We start from the raw sequence: 18188 nt of genomic DNA on the forward strand, positions 1-18188 counted from the left end.
TAGAATTAAGTTATTCTAATTTCCTCTTTCTTTGCTTTCATTTTATCTTTCATGTTTAAATAAATAGTGTTTAGCTTCACCGCGAGTAGTTTGACCATTCGCATTGCTTCTCGAACAGACCCTTTACATTCCCTTTAAAATAAGAAAACATTAGAATCTACGCTACCGCCTTCAAATATTGTCGAGGGGCTCTTTTGTGGTCCATCATACTCGACTCCTTCTCTTCCTGAGTAATAGGTTGGAGGCACTGAACAGGCTGTCCCTGTTCTTCTCTAATAGTGTCAATGGGCTGAATGGCTTCCTCATATTCCTGTGAAACCAGCGTGAGGTGCTGAATGAACTCTATTTCACTGTGGCAATGTGCAGTGTCAGGCAGTGCTGTTACATGAATGTTACAGACACGTTAACAGCACAAGTCTCAATGGAGTCTGGGTCTTGCTGCTCATGGACACAGACCAGTTCAGGAGCTGACGGGCAACAAAATGTTCTGAACATTGTGGAATCTTCAGTGACCATCCCCACATTCTGATCTTATGGTAGGGAGGGTGGGGCTGGGTAGACACTGATGAAGCAGCTGAAGCTGTTTGTGAAGAGGAAGCTACCCTGAGGATCTCCCACAGAGCTGACACAGGACGGAGATGATGAACATCTTCCTTTGTGCCATGTTTGACTCCAAACACTGGAGAGTTTACTCTGATTCCCATTAAGTCCAGTTTTGTTAAGCTCCTTGATGTCAACAGAAGGCAACCACTGCCTTGGTATCAGGGCCAGTCATTTGTACCTGAACCCCTTGTCTCAACCTCTTTTGTTCATATCAATAGGCCATGGTATAGGAGCAGCAAGTGTTTTCTTCAAACAGATGGGATTGAATGTCAGGATTTCTCGTCTCAAGAGTGTTCGGGGAATTAGATGACTGAAAGTATTTGAAGAGGAGGTACTGGATATTGAGCTGTCAGAGAGGTGAGGCTATGAAGAATTGGGTATGGAAGAGGATTTGAGACCAAGAGCAGATCAGGCATGATCTTAGTGAAGGGCAAGGCAGGCTTGGGGAGTGAACGACCTGCCCCTGTATCTAATCTTCGCCCATTCTGTTATTGGAAAGTTAGTGGGTGTTATTTTCCTAAATGTTATGTTTTTGAATATTGCAGACAGGGAGACCAGAGGATTTTGTGAGCCATCGCTGAGTGAGGTATGGGGGCTGTATTCACAGTGAATCTGGGTCTACAACATGGCCAACAAATGAAGCACAAGTTGCAGAGAGGGGAAGCTCTGTAAAGAGAGATGAGCGGCCTCTTTCATACCCGTGCCTGGGTTTTCCAATTATATTTCCCAAATCACCTCGAAACATGTGGGGCAGTCTTCAAGGGCCAAATGGTCTCCTCTGTTTCAGTGCAACAGGTTATAGGAGTAAGTGGCCTCCAACTGTTCCTGTCCAGCAGGTATGCGGGGCTGAATGGAACACAGGAACATGGGACTGAGGAGCAGGAGAGGGTCATTAGACATTTTGACCCTTCTCCACCAGGCACTAAAATTTTGGCTGATCAGGTGGGGGCCTACTTTTTTGTCTATAATCCCATTATCCGTTATTCACTTCTCTACCAAATATTTACCTAACGCATCTTTCAATCAATGTGAACATAGAGGCACGATAAACTTCCAGTGAAGAGATTTCCGACTTGAAAGGTCCTTTCAGAAATTTTCATCATCCCTCTTATAGAATAAGAGAGTCAGGCAGAACGGAAACAGACCCGTTAGTCCAATCTGTTCACTCCGATCAGATATCAAATCTGATCCAGTCCCATTTGCCAGCAATTGGCCAATATCCCTCTCTTTCAGATACTTTTTAAATGTGCGATTGTAACCGCCTTCAGCACTTCCCCTAACAGCACTTTCTGTACACACACCACTCTCTGTGTGAAACATTTATCTTCAGGTCTCTTCTAAATCAATCCCTCTCGCCTTCAACTTATGCCCTCTTGTTCTGGACTCCCCTACCCTGGGGAGCAGAACGTGGCTGTTCAGAATATCCATGCCCCTGCTGGTTTTATAAACATCTGTAATGTTACCCCTCAACCTCTGACACTCCGGGGGGAAACACTTCAACGGAATCAGCCTCTCCCTGCAGTCAAACCTCCAGTCCTGAAACATATGTGTAAGTCATTTCTGGAGAAAACCGAGTTGTACACAGTATTCTTAAAGTGGCCTCACCAACATCCTGTACAGATGCAACATGCCACCACAACCCCTATACTCAATGCTCTGACTGATTAAGGCAAATGTGCCAAATGTGTTCAGCACCACACTGTCTACCTGCGACTCCACTTTCAAGGAACAATGCACCTGCAGCCCTGTGCCCCTTTGTTACACAACATGCCCCAGGACCTAACCATGAAGTATATAATGTCTGCCCTGATTTGCCTTCCAAAGATGCAAAACCTCGTATTTATCTAAATTAAACTTCATCTGTCACTCCTTGCATCTTTGTCCCATCTATTTATGGTGTCGTTGTACTCTGAGATAATCTACTAAACCACCATTCTGATATAATCTGCAAACTTACTCTGTCCTCAATATTCATAACTAAATCCTTTACATAAATGATGAAATGCAGTGAACTCAGTACGGATTCTTACAGCACACTGCTGCTCACAAGCCTCCAGTCTGAAAAATATCCCTCTTCCTTCAAGCCAATTTTAACTAGCTTCTTTTGTATCCCAAGTGACCGAACCTTACTCATTTGTCTACCAATCAGAATGAAATACTAGCTATGAAGACAGATTGAGTAGGCTAGGCTTATTTTCACTAGAAAAAGGAGAATGAGGGGGGACCTGATTGAGGTTTACAAAATCATGAAGTGTATAGCCAGGGTGGATAGAGACAAGCTGTTTCCCAGGTTGAAGGATTCAGTCACGAGAGGTCGTGCTTTCAAAGTGAGAGGTGGAATGTTTAAGGGGGATACACGCGGTAAGCACTTCACACAGAGTGTGGTGGGCATTTGGAACGCGTTGCCAGCAGAGGTGGTAGAGGCAGGCACGGTCGATTCATTTAAGATGCATCTGGACAGATGCATAAGTAAGTAGTGAGCAGAGGGATACAGATCCTTAGGAATTGTCCGACAGATTTAGACAATACATTTGGATCGGCTCAGGCTTGGAGGGCTGAAGGGCCTGGTCCTGGGCTGTAAATTTTCTTTGCTCTTTGTTCTTTAAATGAACAACTTGCTGAGGTCCATATAGACAATGTCACCCAAACTGCCTTCATCAATCTTCTTTGTTACCTCTTAACCAAATTAATGAGACATGATTTCCCATGCAGAAAGCTACGCTGTGTACCCCGATTGGCCCTTGCCTTCCCAAATGTATGTAAATTCTATCCCTCAGAATCCCCTCCAACAACTTACCCACCACTGACATCAGGCTCACCGGTCTATAGTTCCCCGGCTTTTTGGGTCACTGTTTGCTTTTCTTGTCCCACTCCTGCACTGCTCACAACAGATGTTAAATGTAACCAGGTTGGTGTCATGCCGATCATATCGGTCTCAGACTGGGTCAGGGTCAGTTTTAGGAACAAGTCTGACTAGTTTCTGTAATCTGCTCAAATAGCACGTTTTTGATCCAGAGCAATGTTACTCAAACTCTGATGGAAAGATGCATGTTTGGGTGTTGAAAATATATAATCAATATTTCCTTTTCTAAAAACACTGACACACACACATATATAAACAAAATCTCTGCAACTTTAACTTGAAAGAACTTTGACCAGATATTATTGTAACTCATGACAAAAGGAAAAATTGCAAGATTTTCCAAAACATCATTCTGCTTCTGAAGATATTGTACTCACATAGCTGCTAGCAATGGGATTCCATCCTGGGAGAGTTGGATTTGGCTGAATTCCATTTGCTTTAGGCAGTGAGTAGATTCCAATGGATGCTGGTCAGGGAGCACCCAAAGGGTAGCATGGTGGTTAGCATTGCTGCCTCACAGCACCAGGGGCTTGGGTTCGATTCCAACCTTGGGTGACTGTCTGTGTGAAGTTTACACATTCTCCCCTTGTCTGTGTGAGCTGCTAATGGGTGATCCCGTTTCCTACCACAGCTCAAACTGTGTAGGTTAGATGGATTGATCATGCCAAATTGTCTGTAGTTTTCAAGGGTTTCTAGGTTAGGTGCATTAGTCTGGGAAAGCTATAGGGGAATGTGTTGGGAAGGTTGGTATGGATTTGTTGGGCCGAAGGGCTTGTTTCAACACTGCAGGGATTCTGTTCCAATAAGAATGGTAACGATGACTGTAGAGTTCTTTTTAGCTCGTATACATTGCTGTGATGAGGAACAATGAAGGAGAGAGAGTACAATAGTCCGTTCCTTCTCGGACAGATTACATTTTCTCCCTTTCTGAGCTGAGTCACACAATAATGTCATCCTCTCCCAAACTGGACCATGTGAGGTCTCCTTGTACATGGTCCAAACTATGTCTCCATCACATTCCCTATTCCATGTTGTTGCATCCTTGCTGCTGTCATACACAGAGCCATACCCTTCGCAGAAAATGGTCTCGGCCGATTTGAAATATGTTTACATGGCCCCACGTCATTAAAAAATGAAATGTTTAATTTATTCAGAATTGCTAAGTTAAAATGCATGCATTTTTAAAGAAATGCATAAATTGCTGGAAAAGCTCGGCAGGTCTGTCAGCATCCAGATGCCTTTTACATGCTGTATTTGTACCAGCCTCCACCACTTCCTCTGGCAGCTCATTCCATACACACACCAACCTCTGCATGAAAAGGTGCCCCTTAGGCCTCTTCAAAAACGTTCCCCTTTCACTGTCAACCAATGCCCTCTAGTTTTAGACGCCCCTAACCTGGGAAAAACCCTGACTACTCACCCTATCCATGACCATTCTGATTTTATAAACCGTTACTGCTGTGAAATATGGCCACAATCAACACGAATGGCTGTACTTTCAGTTATCCTGGGCCTAAATTCTGAAATTCAAGACTGACACCTCTTCCTTCTCCATCAAGTCACAATTCTAAGTCCATTTTATTCAGTTTGTTCAGATGTATCATGAGGCACTTCTGTGAGCTTTACACCTAGACCTTTGTGCAATGAGGTTTGGATACTGGCATCACTCTGCAATACCCATAAAGTTGTAACAGTATTCTCCTCTGTGGTTTGTTCATCAGTCTGTTCAGACATGCTGGGACATACCTCTGCAAAAGGCAAGACTTGAATCCAGGCCTTCTATTCCAGACCTAGGAACACTACCACACAATTTCAGGAATTGGAATCAAATCCAGAGCTCTGGCTCAGAGACAGGGACACTACCCACTACACTACCATACCCAGATTTTGGTTCATATTTTAGTGCCCGCTTTCAGCTTGGTGTGGATTTATTATAATCAGGTTACCATTACTGAATTACAAACAACACTTTGCATTATTAAACAAATGCAAGACATTTGTCTCAACTGTAGGATATTGAGTGCATGTGCTGTGCTATCGAAATTAACTATAAACATCTTTAATTGCTATTATCTGTAGTCTGCAATATGAGAAAAAGAAATCCTGCTGACACAATCTGCCCAATGAAGGGTCTCAAATAGATATTTATTACTGAACACCAGAGACGAAGGAAGAGCTTTACTTCTGGTCACAACACACCGATCACTCTTACCCATCTCTAACCTGCGACTGCCTGGGTTGTACTGAGCAGGACACTGGCCTGGTCTGCACAGTGGTCCACGGTGAACGGATATGTCCCCTTGGTGTATGGTGTCTGGGCTGGTTCTGTGCGGTGGATTGAGAATGTGGTATATCTAACCATTTCAGCTGATCTGGCAATGCCTTTAGCTCCCATTCCTGTGATTGGACCCTCCGTCTCTCACCACATTAATGTTACAGTGGGTCCAGGCATCATGTTGGTGTGGTGGGTAGGGGGGAACGGTGATGGACAGGTGAAGGGGTTCCCCGCAACGTTCTGTCCCCAACATTCTATAACTGTCATTCCCCGGAACGTTCCGTCCCCAACATTCTATAACTGACATTCCCCGGAACGTTCTGTCCCCAACATTCTATAACTGTCATTCCCCGGAACGTTCCATCCCCAACATTCTATAACTGCCATTCCCCGGAACGTTCTGTCCCCAACATTCTATAACTGTCATCCCCCGGAACGTTCTGTCCCTGACATTCCATAACTGACATTCCCCGGAATGTTCTGTCCCTGACATTCCATAACTGACATTCCCCGGAACGTTCTGTCCCCAACATTCTATAACTGTCATCCCCCGGAACGTTCTGTCCCTGACATTCCATAACTGACATTCCCCGGAACGTTCTGTCCCTGACATTCCATAACTGTCATCCCCCGGAACGTTCTGTCCCCGACATTCCATAACTGACATTCCCCGGAACGTTCTGTCCCTGACATTTTGTTTGTGAACGGCCGGACGTCAGTGAATTGAACAAATGATAAGATCCCGAGGGAAGAGAAGGAGACACTGTCCCGAAGGCCCCTCAGGCAGTTAAAGGAGTGAACAAGTTTTCCCGGCGTTTACATTTCTCCACGTCACAGGATCGACCACAATTTAGAACAAAATACAGAAATTCCCAAACTCCGTTTGTCTTCAGGAAACTGGGAGAGAATACTTCAGGACAGCAACGTTCCCACCCTCCGTATTAGGAACTGGGAAGGAGTGACCTGTGTCTGCTCTCGAGTGATCGAGTGTGTGGGAATGTTCTAGAAACCATCTGTCCTTATGGATATGTCTCTGTGTGTTTGGGGAGGGAGGGTTCCTTGTGGTTTATGTCACATTTTTTTCAGTAATTCCGACCTTCCCATTTGCTATTCCAGCTCCAATTATTTTAATAAATCCCTGAATACAGGGACACATTTGGAAATCTCACTGGGTCCCCGATCAAACGGGTCCCTTTGCCTCCAGGCTGATGGATAATGGGTTTGTTTTCCTTCCTCACAGTTAACGTAGTGACCATCTACGTCCTGCTTTATAAAGATTGTGGATTGTCTCCATGTGTCAGACGTTACCTGGGGGCCATGGCAGCGGCGGATCTCCTGGTCATTATCCTCGACCTGCTCCTGAGACACATTCCCATTGTTTATTGGGAACAGTTTTATTTCCTGTACTCCGTCCCCGTGTGTAATATCCACGCCATCCTGCTTTATGGAGCCACTGACTGCTCGGTCTGGTTCACCGTCACTTTCACCTTTGATCGGTTTGTGGCCATTTGTTGCCAGAAGCTGAAAAGTAAATATTGCAGTGAGAAGACGGCGGCTGTGGTTCTGGGAGCAGTGACTGTGAGCTGTTTAAAGAACATTTCCTGGTATTTTATTCTCACGGCTCGGTATTGGCTGGTGAACACCCCCTGGTTTTGTGATGTAAGAGACGCTGTTGCAGTCTCCATTGTCTGGGTCACAATCGAGTTCCTCCACAACATTCTAACCCCGTGTGTCCCATTTCTCGTGATTCTGCTGCTCAATGTTCTCACCGTCAGACACATTTTAGTGACCAGCAGAGCCCGCAGGAGACTCCGCGCTCACACCAATGGGGACGCTCAGTCTGACACTGAAATGAGAAACCGAAAAAAATCCATCATTTTACTGTTTGTGATCTCGGCCAATTTCATCCTGTTATGGTCAACGTTCATGCTGTATTCTATATGGAACCGGATGTGGTATATTGGGTATTACTCTGTGTCTCTCCATCCCTTTGTGCGGGAATTGGGCTTCATGCTGCAGCTCCTCAGTTGCTGCACAAACACCGCGATTTATGCCGTGACCCAGACTAAGTTCAGGCAGCAGCTGAAGAATGTTCTGAAATATCCCTTCACCCAGATCCATCCATCCATCAAATTCCCTCATTAATCAATCCATCCGGGATTTTCTCATTTCAGTTCAGTGTTTCAGCGATGGAGTAGCCTGTTGCTATGGCAACAGACTGAGGGTAGCGCTGGGTTGTCCATCCTTATCCCACAGGGGGGTTACAGGGAAACATTTTAATGTTTCTCCCAACTCAGGGGCCAGTGAGAAAAGGCACCATCTCACTGACTGTATCCATCACTTCCGTTTGTACACAATAAAAATGTTGATTAAAGCGTGCCGAGCAGCAGAGTGACCGATGTTGTTGTGTGTCTTTGTGTTGGAGAAGCTGAGCTGGAGAGAGACAGACTCAGCCCCAAGTCCTGGTCCTCAGGGAAGGGGAGGGCACCGCGCCCTGAGCTCAGGAGCTGGGTTTAACTCCCTCTGAACCCCCCCCCACTCCAACCTGGCCTCCCCATTTCCTCTCCCCGACTCTTCCTCCTCAATTCTCTCCCTCTCTTTCTCTTTCTGCACACTCAGTCTTTCTCACCTCCTCTCCCCTTCACTCTCTCTGGTCCCCTCTCAGACACCACCCCCAACCGCGGTTTCTCCACCTGCCTCCACTATTCTTTCTGACGCACTCTCCCCCCTCTCTCTCACACCCCCAACCTGCCTCCATTCTTTTCTCTCCCCCTCACCCTCACTCTCTCTCTCTCTCTCTCCTGCCATCTCTCTCTCCCTCCCGCAATGTCGTCTCTACCCCATTTTCCCCACCTCCCACTTCCGACATCTCTCGATCATCTCACCCCCACCACCACACGCAGCCTCACCACCAACCCCCAGTCTCTGGGTCAGAGGGAGAGGGAAGGACTAGGGAGACAGATTGTGTCAGAGTGAGAGGAAGGGCAGGATAGGAGGGAGAGAGATTGAGTCAGAGAGAAACGGAGGGAGGTGGGGAGAGAGAGAGACCAAGGTAGGGGAATCGAGAGTGGGAGAAGATGGAGAGAGCGAAGGAGCAGGGAGAGACAGAGGGAGAGAGAGAGGAAAGGGAGAGATAAGGTGAGGGAGGGATAGAGAGAAATAGGGGAGGACATAATGAGAGAGGGGTCAGAGAGAGGGGGACAGAGAGAGGGGGACAGAGAGAGGGGGGACAGAGAGAGGGGGGACAGAAAAAGGGTGAGATAGAGGGTGTCAGAGAGAGGGGGACAGAGAGAGGGACACCGAGAGTGGGGGAGATAGAGGGGGTTCAGGGAGAGAGGGGGGCAGAGAGATGGCGACAGAGAGAGGGTGACAGAGAGAGAGGGGGACAGAGACAGAGGAGGGCAGAGAGAGAGAGGGGGACAGAGTGTAGGGAAGATAGAGAGGGACAGAGAGAGAGGGGGACAGTGAGATGGGGGAAAGAGAGAGGCGGGTGGGAGGGTGAAGAGGCAGAGAGAGGGTGACACAGAGAGGGGCATAGAGAGAGGGGGATATAGAGGGAGACAGAGAGAGGGGGACGGAGAGAGGGGTACAGAGTGGGGGGGAGAGAGGGGGGTCAGAGAGAGTGGGACAGAGAGTGAGGGATGGAGAGAGTGGGGGACAGAGAGAGAGGGGGGACAGAGAGAGAGGGGCCAGAGAGAGCGGGAGCAGGGAGAGGGCGACAGAGGGGGGCAGAGTGCGAGGGAGAGATCGACGGGACAGAGAAAGGGGGACAGAGAGAGTGGGGGAGAGAGAGAGGGGACAGAGAGAGGGGGACAGAGAGAGGGGGTTGACAGAGATGTGGACAGAGAGAAGGGGGGACAGAGAGATGGTGACAGAGAGATGGTGACGAGAGAAGGGGACAGAGAGAGGGGTACAGAGTGGGAGAGAGGGGGGTCAGAGAGAGGGGGACAGAGAGTAGGGGGATGGAGAGAGTGGGGGACAGAGAGAGGGGGAAGAGAGAGGGCGACAGATTGGGGTTCAGACAGTGGGGGGGAGAGAGAGAGGGGACAGAGAGAGGGGGACAGAGAGAGAGGGGGAGATAGAGGGGACAGAGAGAGGGGGACAGAGAGTGTGGGGATGGAAAGAGTGGGGGACAGAGAGAGAGGGGGACAGAGAGAGAGGGACAGAGAGAAGGGAGCAGAGAGAGGGTAACAGAGCGGGGGTCAGAGAGCGGGGGAGAGAGATAGGGGACAGAGAGAGGAGGACAGAGAGAGGGGGAGATAGAGGGGACAGAGAGAGGGGGACAGAGAGTGGGGGACAGATAGGGGTGCAGAGTGGGGGGAGAGAGGGGGACAGAGAGTGGGTGGATGGAGAGAGTGGGGGACAGAGAGAGAGGGGGACAGAGAGAGAGGGTGACAGAGAGGGGGCCAGAGAGAAAGGGGAACAGAGAGAGGGATGCAGAGAGAGGGGTACAGAGAGAGAGGCGAAGAGAAAGAGGGGGACAGAGAGAGAGGAGGGTCAGAGAGAGAGGGAACAGAGAGAGGGGTACAGAGAGAGAGTGGGACAAAGAGGGGGGATAGAGAGAGGCGGGTAGGAGACAGAGGGGGACAGAGAGAAGGCGACAGAGACAGGGAGCAGAGAGCGGGGCAGAGGGAGAGGCAGGTGGGAAAGAGACGGGGTCGGAAAGAGGGGGACAGAAAGAGGGCGACAGAGAGAGGGGGCAGAGAGCGGGGGAGAGAGAGAGAGGCGGTTGGGAGAGAGAGGGGGTCAGAGAGAGGGCGACAGACAGAGAGGGACAGAGAGTGGAGTAGATAGAGGGGGGCAGAGAGAGGGGGACAGGGAGTGAGGGGGACAGAGAGAGAGGGGGCAGAAAGAGGGTGACAGAGAGAAGGGGACAGAGAGAAGGGAGACAGAGAGAGAGGGAGACAGAGAGAGAGGGGACAGAGAGAGAGGGGACAGAGAGAGAGAGGGACAGAGAGAGAGAGGGGGACAGAGAGAGTGGGACAGAGAGAGAAGGGGTCAGAGAGAGGGCGACAGAGAGGGGTAGAACAGAGAGAGCGGGAAAAAGTGAGAGGAGGACACAGAGAGAGGGTACAGAGAGGGAGAGGGGGTGAGAGAGAAGGTACAGAGAGAGAGGGGGACAGAAAGAAAGGGTACCGAGAGAGAGGGGGGGCAGAGAGAGAGGGGATCAGAGACGGAAGAGGTCAGAGAGAGAGGGGCAGAGAGAGAGGGGGACAGAGAGAGAGGGGGACAGAGAGAGAGGGGCAGAGAGAGAGGGAGGCAGAGGGGGGGACAGAGAGAGTGGGGGACAGAGAGAGAGGGGCAGAGAGAGAGAGGGGGCGGGGGGGACAGAGGGAGAGGGGGACAGAGAGAAAGGGGGCAGAAAGAGGCAACAGAGAGAGGGAGACAGAGAGAGGGGGATAGAGAGAGGGGGACAGAGAGAGGGGGAACAGAGAAAGGAGGAACAGAGAGAAGGGGGGTAAGAGAGACGGTGACAGAGAGGGGGGGCAGAGAGAGGGAGACAGAGAGAGGGGGACAGAGAGAGGGGGGGGACAGAGAGAGGGGTCGGGGGGCAGAGAGAGTGGGGGCAGAGAGAGGGCAACAGAGAGGGGGTCAGAGAGCGGGGGAGAGAGAGAGAGAGAGGGACAGAGAGAGAGGGACAGAGAGAGAGAGGGGGACAGAGAGAGTGGGACAGAGAGAGGAGGATCAGAGAGAGGGCGACAGGGAGGGGTGGAACAAAGAGAGCGGGAAAAAGAGAGAGGGGGCAGAGAGAAAGGGTACAGAGAGAGAGAGGGGGATAGAGAGAGGGTACAGAGAGAGAGAGGGGGACAGAAAGAGAGGGTACCGAGAGAGAGGGGGGCAGAGAGAGAGGGGATCAGAGACGGAGGGGGTCAGAGAGAGAGGGGCAGAGAGAGAGGGGAACAGAGAGAGAGGGGGACAGAGAGAGAGGGGCAGAGAGAGAGAGGGGGGCAGAGGGGGGGACAGGGATTGTGGGGGACAGAGAGAGAGGGGCAGAGAGAGAGGGGGGGCAGAGGGGGGGGCAGAGGGAGAGGGGGACAGAGAGAAAGGGGGCAGAAAGAGGCAACAGAGAGAGGGAGACAGAGAGGGGGGGACAGAGAGAGGGGGACAGAGAGAGGGGGAACAGAGAAAGGAGGAACAGAGAGAAGGGGGGATAGAGAGACGGTGACAGAGAGGGGGGCAGAGAGAGGGAGACAGAGAGAGGGGGACAGAGAGAGAGAGGGGGACAGAGAGAGGGGTCGGGGGGCAGAGAGAGTGGGGGCAGAGAGAGGGCAACAGAGAGGGGGTCAGAGAGCGGGGGAGAGAGAGAGGGGACAGAGAGAGGGGGACACAGAGAGAGAAGGGGACAGAGAGATGGGGGACAGAGAGAGAGGGGGGACAGAGAGAGGGGTCGGGGGGCAGAGAGAGAGGGGGCAGAGAGAGGGCAACAGAGAGGGGGTCAGAGAGCGGAGGAGAGAGAGAGGACATAGAGAGGGGGACAGAGAGAGAGGGGAGAGAGAGAGGGTGACAGAGAGAGGGGGACAGAGAGAGGGGGGGGGGCAGTGAGCGAGAGAGGGGGACAGTGAGGTGGGACAGGGAGAGGCGGGTGTGAGAGAGAGGGGACAGAGAGAGGGGGACAGAGAGAGAGGGACAGAGAGAGAGAGAGGGGGACAGAGAGAGAGGGACACACAGAGAGAGGGGGGGACAGAGAGAGAGGTCGGGGGGCAGAGAGAGGGGGCAGAGAGAGGGCAACAGAGAGGGGGTCAGAGAGCGGAGGAGAGAGAGAGGGGACAGAGAGAGGGGGAGAGACAGAGGGGAGAGAGAGAGGGTGACAGAGAGAGAGGGGACAGAGAGAGGGGGGCAGAGAGACGGCGACAGAGAGAGGGACGACAGCGAGAGAGGGGGACAGTGAGGTGGTACAGGGAGAGGCGGGTGTGAGAGAGGGGGTCAGAGAGAGGGCGACAGAGAGAGGGGGACAGGTAGCGGGTGAGATAGAGGGGGTCAGAGAGAGTGGGGGCCAGAGAGAGAGGTGGACAGAGAGAGTGGGAGTCAGAGAGAGGGCGACAGAGAGCAGGGGACAGAGAGAGAGGGGGACAGAGAGAGGGGGAACAGAGAAAGGGGGAACAGAGAGAAGGGGGATAGAAAGACGGTGACAGAGAGGGGGACAGAGAGAGGGAGACAGAGAGAGGGGTACAGAGTGGGGGAGAGAGAGTGGGTCAGAGAGAGGGGGACAGAGAGTGGGGGGGCAGAGAGAGTGGGGGCAGAGAGAGAGGGGGCAGAGAGAAAGGGTGACAGAGAGGGGGTCAGTGAGCGGGAGAGAGAGAGGTGAGGCAGTGAGAGGGGGATAGAGAGAGGGGGACAGAGAGAGGGGGGACAGAGAGAGGGGGAACAGAGAGTGGGGAGACAGAGAGAGGGGGACAGAGAGAGGGGGAACAGAGAAAGGGGGAACAGAGAGAAGATGGATAGAAAGACGGTGACAGAGAGGGGGGCAGAGAGAGGGAGACAGAGAGAGGGGTACAGAGTGAGGGAGAGAGAGCGGGTCAGAGAGAGGGGGACAGAGAGTCGGGGGGGCAGAGAGAGTGGGGGCAGAGAGAGAGGGAGCAGAGAGAAAGGATGACAGAGAGGGGCTCAGAGAGCGGGAGAGAGAGGGGGGCAGTGAGAGGGGGATAGAGAGAGGGGGACAGAGAGAGGGGGCACAGAGAGAGGGGGCAGAGTGAGGGGGACAGGAGTGAGGGGGGCAGAGAGAGGGGGCGGGGGCATAGAGAGCGGGGGCAGGCAGAGGGCAACAGAGAGGGGGTCAGAGAGCGAGGGAGAGAGGGGGTCAGAGAGCGTGGGATTGAGAGGGGACAGATAGAGGGGGACAGAGAGAGGGGTGACAGAGAGAGAGGGGGACAGAGAGAGGGCGACAGAGAGGGGGTCAGAGAGTGGGGGAGAGAGAGGGGACAGAGAGATGAGGACAGAGAGAGGGCGACAGAGAGAGAGGGGGCAGAGAGATGGGTGGCAGAGAGAGAGAGGGGGCAGAGAGAGAGGAAGCAGAGAGAGAAACGGGGCAGAGAGAGGGGGACAGAGAGACGGCGACAGAGAGAGGGTCGACAGAGAGCGCGGGCGACAGAGAGGTGGTCAGAGAGCGGGGAGAGAGAGAGTACACAGAGAAAGGGGTACAGAGAGAGGGGGGGACAGAGAGGGGGTCAGAGAGAGGGGGGACAGAGAGAGGGGGAACAGAGAGAGGGGGCAGAGAGAGGGGGGACAGAGAGAGGGGGAACAGAGAGAGGGGAACAGAAAGGGGGGGCAGAGAGATGGGGTACAGAGAGAGGAGGACAGAGAGAGGGGGACAGAGAGCGGGAGAGAGGGGACAGTGAGAAGGGGATAGAGAGAGGGGGAATAGAGAGAGAGAGAGGGGGGCAGAGAGATAGGGGGCAGAAAGAGGGCAACAGAGAGGTGGTCAGAGAGCGGGAGAGAGAGGGACTGTCAGAGGAGGATAGAGAGAGGGGGACAGAGAGTGAGTGGGACAGAGAGAGAGGGGGCAGAAAGTGGGCGACAGAGAGAGTGGGGCAGAGTGGGGGAGACAGAGAGCGAGGGAGACAGAGATAGGGGAGACAGAGAGAGGGGAGACAGAGAGAGGGAGACAGAGAGAGAGGGGACAGAGAGAGAGGGGACAGAGAGAGAGAGGGGGACAGAGAGAGAGAGGGGGACAGAGAGAGGATACAGAGAGAGAGCGGGACAGAAAGAGAGGGTACCAAGAGAGAGGGGCAGAGAGAGAGGGGGTCAGAGACAGAGGGGTGTCAGAGAGAGGGGCAGAGAGAGGGGGACAGAGAGAGAGGGGGACAGAGAGAGAGGGTCAGAGAGAGAGGGGGTCAGTGAGAGAGAGGGGAACAGATAGAGAAGGGGGCAGAAAGAGGAGACAGAGAGAGGGGGAATGAGAGCGAGGTGGACAGAGAGAGAAGGGGTCAGAGAGAGGGGGGAAAGAGAGGGGGGAAACAGAGAGAGGGGACGCAAAGAGAGGGGGACAGAGAAAGGTGGGACAGAGAGAAGGGGAGATAGAGAGACGGTGACAGAGAGAGGGGGCAGAGGGAGAGAGAGAGAGGGGTACAGTGTGGGGGAGATAGGGGGGTCAGAGAGAGGGGGACAGAGAGTGGGCGGATGGAGAGAGTGGGGGATAGAGAGAGAGAGGGGGACAGAGAGAGAGGGGGACAGAGAGGGGGGCAGAGAGAGAGGGGGCAGAGAGAGGGCGACAGAGAGGGGGGTCAGAGAGTGGGGGAGAGAGAGGGGACAGAGAGATGCGGACAGAGAGAGAGCGACAGAGAGAGAGGGGGCAGAGAGATGGGGGCAGAGATAGAGGGGGCAGAGAGAGAGGGAGCAGAGAGAGAAAGGGGCAGAGAGAGGGGGACAGAGAAACGGCGACAGAGAGAGGAGCGACAGAGAGCGCGGGCGACAGAGAGGGGATTAGAGAGCGGGGAGAGAGAGAGTACACAGAGAAAGGGGGACAGAGAGAGGGGGGACAGAGAGAGGGGGTACAGAGAGAGGAGGACAGAGAGAGGGGGACAAAGAGCGGGAGAGAGGGGACAGTGAGAAGGGGATAGGGAGAGGGGGACAGAGAGAGAGAGACGGGGACAGAGAGGGGGAGAACAGAGAGGGGCAGAGAGATGGGGGCAGAAAGAGGGCAACAGAGAGGTGGTCAGAGAGCGGGAGAGAGAGGGGACTGTCAGAGGAGGAGAGAGAGAGGGACAGAGAGTGAGTGGGACAGAGAGAGAGGGGGCATAGAGAGGGTGACAGAGTGGGGGAGACAGAGAGCGAGGGAGACAGAGAGAGGGGAGACAGACAGAGGGGAGACAGAGAGAGGGATACAGAGAGAGAGGGGACAGAGAGATAGAGGGGGACAGAGAGAGAGAGGGGGACAGAGAGAGTGGGACAGAGACGGGTGGAACAGAGAGAGCGGGACAAAGAAGGAGGGGGACAGAGAGAGAGGGTACAGAGAGAGAGGGACACAGAGAGAGAGGGGGACAGAGAGATGGGGGACATAGAGAGAGAGGGGGACAGATAGAGGGGGCGGGGGGCAGAGAGAGAGGGGTAGAGAGAGGGCAATAGAGAGGGGGTCAGAGAGCGGGGGAGAGAGAGAGGGGACAGAGAGGGGGGACAGAGAGAGAGGGGAGAGAGAGAGGGGGACAGAGAGAGAGGGGGACAGAGAGAGGGGGGGGACAGAGAGACTGCGACAGAGAGAGGGACGACAGCGAGAGAGGGGGACAGTGAGATGGTACAGGGAGAGGCGGGTGTGAGAGAGGGGGTCAGAGAGAAGGCGATAGAGAGAGGGCGACAGCGAGAGAGGGCAACAGAGAGAGGGGGACAGGGAGCGGGGGAGATAGAGGGGGTCAGAGAGAGTGGTGGTCAGAGAGAGAGGGGGGGACAGAGAGAGTGGGGGTCAGAGAGAGGGCCACAGAGAGCAGAGGACACAGAGTGGGGGAGATAGAGGGGGTCAGAGAGAGGGGGGGGAAAGAGAGAGGGGGACAGTGAGAGAGGGGGGACAGAGAGAGGGGGGACAGAGAGAGGGGGACAGAGAGAGGGGGAACAGAGAAAGGGGGAACAGAGAGAAGGGGGATAGAATGACGGTGACAGAGAGGGGGGGCAGAGAGAGGGAGACAGAGAGAGGGGTACAGAGTGGGGGAGAGAGAGCGTGTCAGAGAGAAGGGGACAGAGAGTGGGGGGCAGAAAGAGGAGACAGAGAGAGGGGGACAGAGAGAGAGGTGGACAGAGAGAGGGGTCAGAGAGAGGGGGGGACAGAGAGGGGGGGAATAGAGAAAGGGGGAACAGAGAGAAGGGGAGATAGAGAGACGGTGACAGAGAGAGGGGGCAGAGGGAGAGAGAGAGAGGGGTACAGTGTGGGGGAGATAGGGGGTCAGAGAGAGGGGGACAGAGAGTGGGCGGATGGAGAGAGTGGGGATAGAGAGAGAGAGGGGGACAGAGAGAGAGGGGGACAGAGAGGGGGCAGAGAGAGAGGGGGCAGAGAGAGGGCGACAGAGAGGGGGGTCAGAGAGTGGGGGAGAGAGAGAGGGGACAGAGAGATGGGACAGAGAGAGAGCGACAGAGAGAGAGGGGGCAGAGAGATGGGGGCAGAGAGAGAGGGGGCAGAGAGAGAGGGAGCAGAGAGAGAAAGGGGGCAGAGAGAGGGGGACAGAGAAACGGCGACAGAGAGAGGAGCGACAGAGAGCGCGGGCGACAGACAGGGGATCAGAGAGCGGGGAGAGAGAGAGTACACAGAGAAAGGGGGACAGAGAGAGTGGGGGACAGAGACGGGGGTCAGAGAGAGGGGGGACAGAGAGAGGGGGAACAGAGAGGGAGGAACAGAGAGAGGGGGACAGAGAGAGGGGGTACAGAGAGAGGAGGACAGAGAGAGGGGGACAGAGAGCGGGAGAGAGGGGACAGTGAGAAGGGGTTAGGGAGAGGGGGATAGAGAGAGAGAGAGAGGGGGACAGAGAGGGGGAGAACAGAGAGGGGCAGAGAGATAGGAGGCAGAAAGAGGGCAACAGAGAGGTGGTCAGAGAGCGGGAGAGAGAGGGGACTGTCAGAGGAGGAGAGACAGAGGGGGACAGAAAGTGAGTGGGACAGAGAGAGGGGGGCATAGAGAGGGGGACAGAGTGGGGGAGACAGAGAGCGAGGGAGACAGAGAGAGGGATACAGAGAGAGAGGGGACAGAGAGAGAGGGGACAGAGAGATAGAGGGGGACAGAGAGAGAGGGGGACAGAGAGAGTGGGACAGAGACGGGTGGAACAGAGAGAGCGGGACAAAGAGAGAGGGGGACAGAGAGAGAGGGTACAGAGAGAGAGGGACACAGAGAGAGAGGGGGACAGAGAGATGGGGGACAGAGAGAGAGAGGGGGACAGATAGAGGGGGGCGGGGGGCAGAGAGAGAGGGGTAGAGAGAGGGCAATAGAGAGGGGGTCAGAGAGCGGGGGAGAGAGAGAGGGGACAGAGAGAGAGGGGGACAGAGAGAGGGGGGCACAGAGAGACTGCGACAGAGAGAGGGACGACAGCGAGACAGGGGGACAGTGAGGTGGTACAGGGAGAGGCAGGCGTGAGAGAGGGGGTCAGAGAGAAGGCGATAAAGAGAGGGCGACAGCGAGAGAGGGCAACAGAGAGAGGGGGACAGGGAGCGGGGGAGATAAAGGGGGTCAGAGAGAGTGGTGGTCAGAGAGAGAGGGGGGGACAGAGAGAGTGGGGGTCAGAGAGAGGGCCACAGAGAGCAGAGGACACAGAGTGGGGGAGATAGAGGGGGTCAGAGAGAGAGGGGGGAAAGAGAGAGGGGGACAGTGAGAGAGGGGGGACAGAGAGAGGGGGACAGAGAGAGGGGCGGACAGAGAGAGGGGGACAGAGAGAGGGGGAACAGAGAAAGGGGGAACAGAGAGAAGGGGGATAGAAAGACGGTGACAGAGAGGGGGGCAGAGAGAGGGAGACAGAGAGAGGGGTACAGAGTGGGGGA

Source organism: Chiloscyllium plagiosum, unplaced genomic scaffold (assembly GCF_037043375.1).
Source record: "Chiloscyllium plagiosum isolate Xiang-an unplaced genomic scaffold, Cpla_swu_hap1 HiC_scaffold_37, whole genome shotgun sequence".
Lineage (NCBI taxonomy): Eukaryota > Metazoa > Chordata > Chondrichthyes > Orectolobiformes > Hemiscylliidae > Chiloscyllium > Chiloscyllium plagiosum.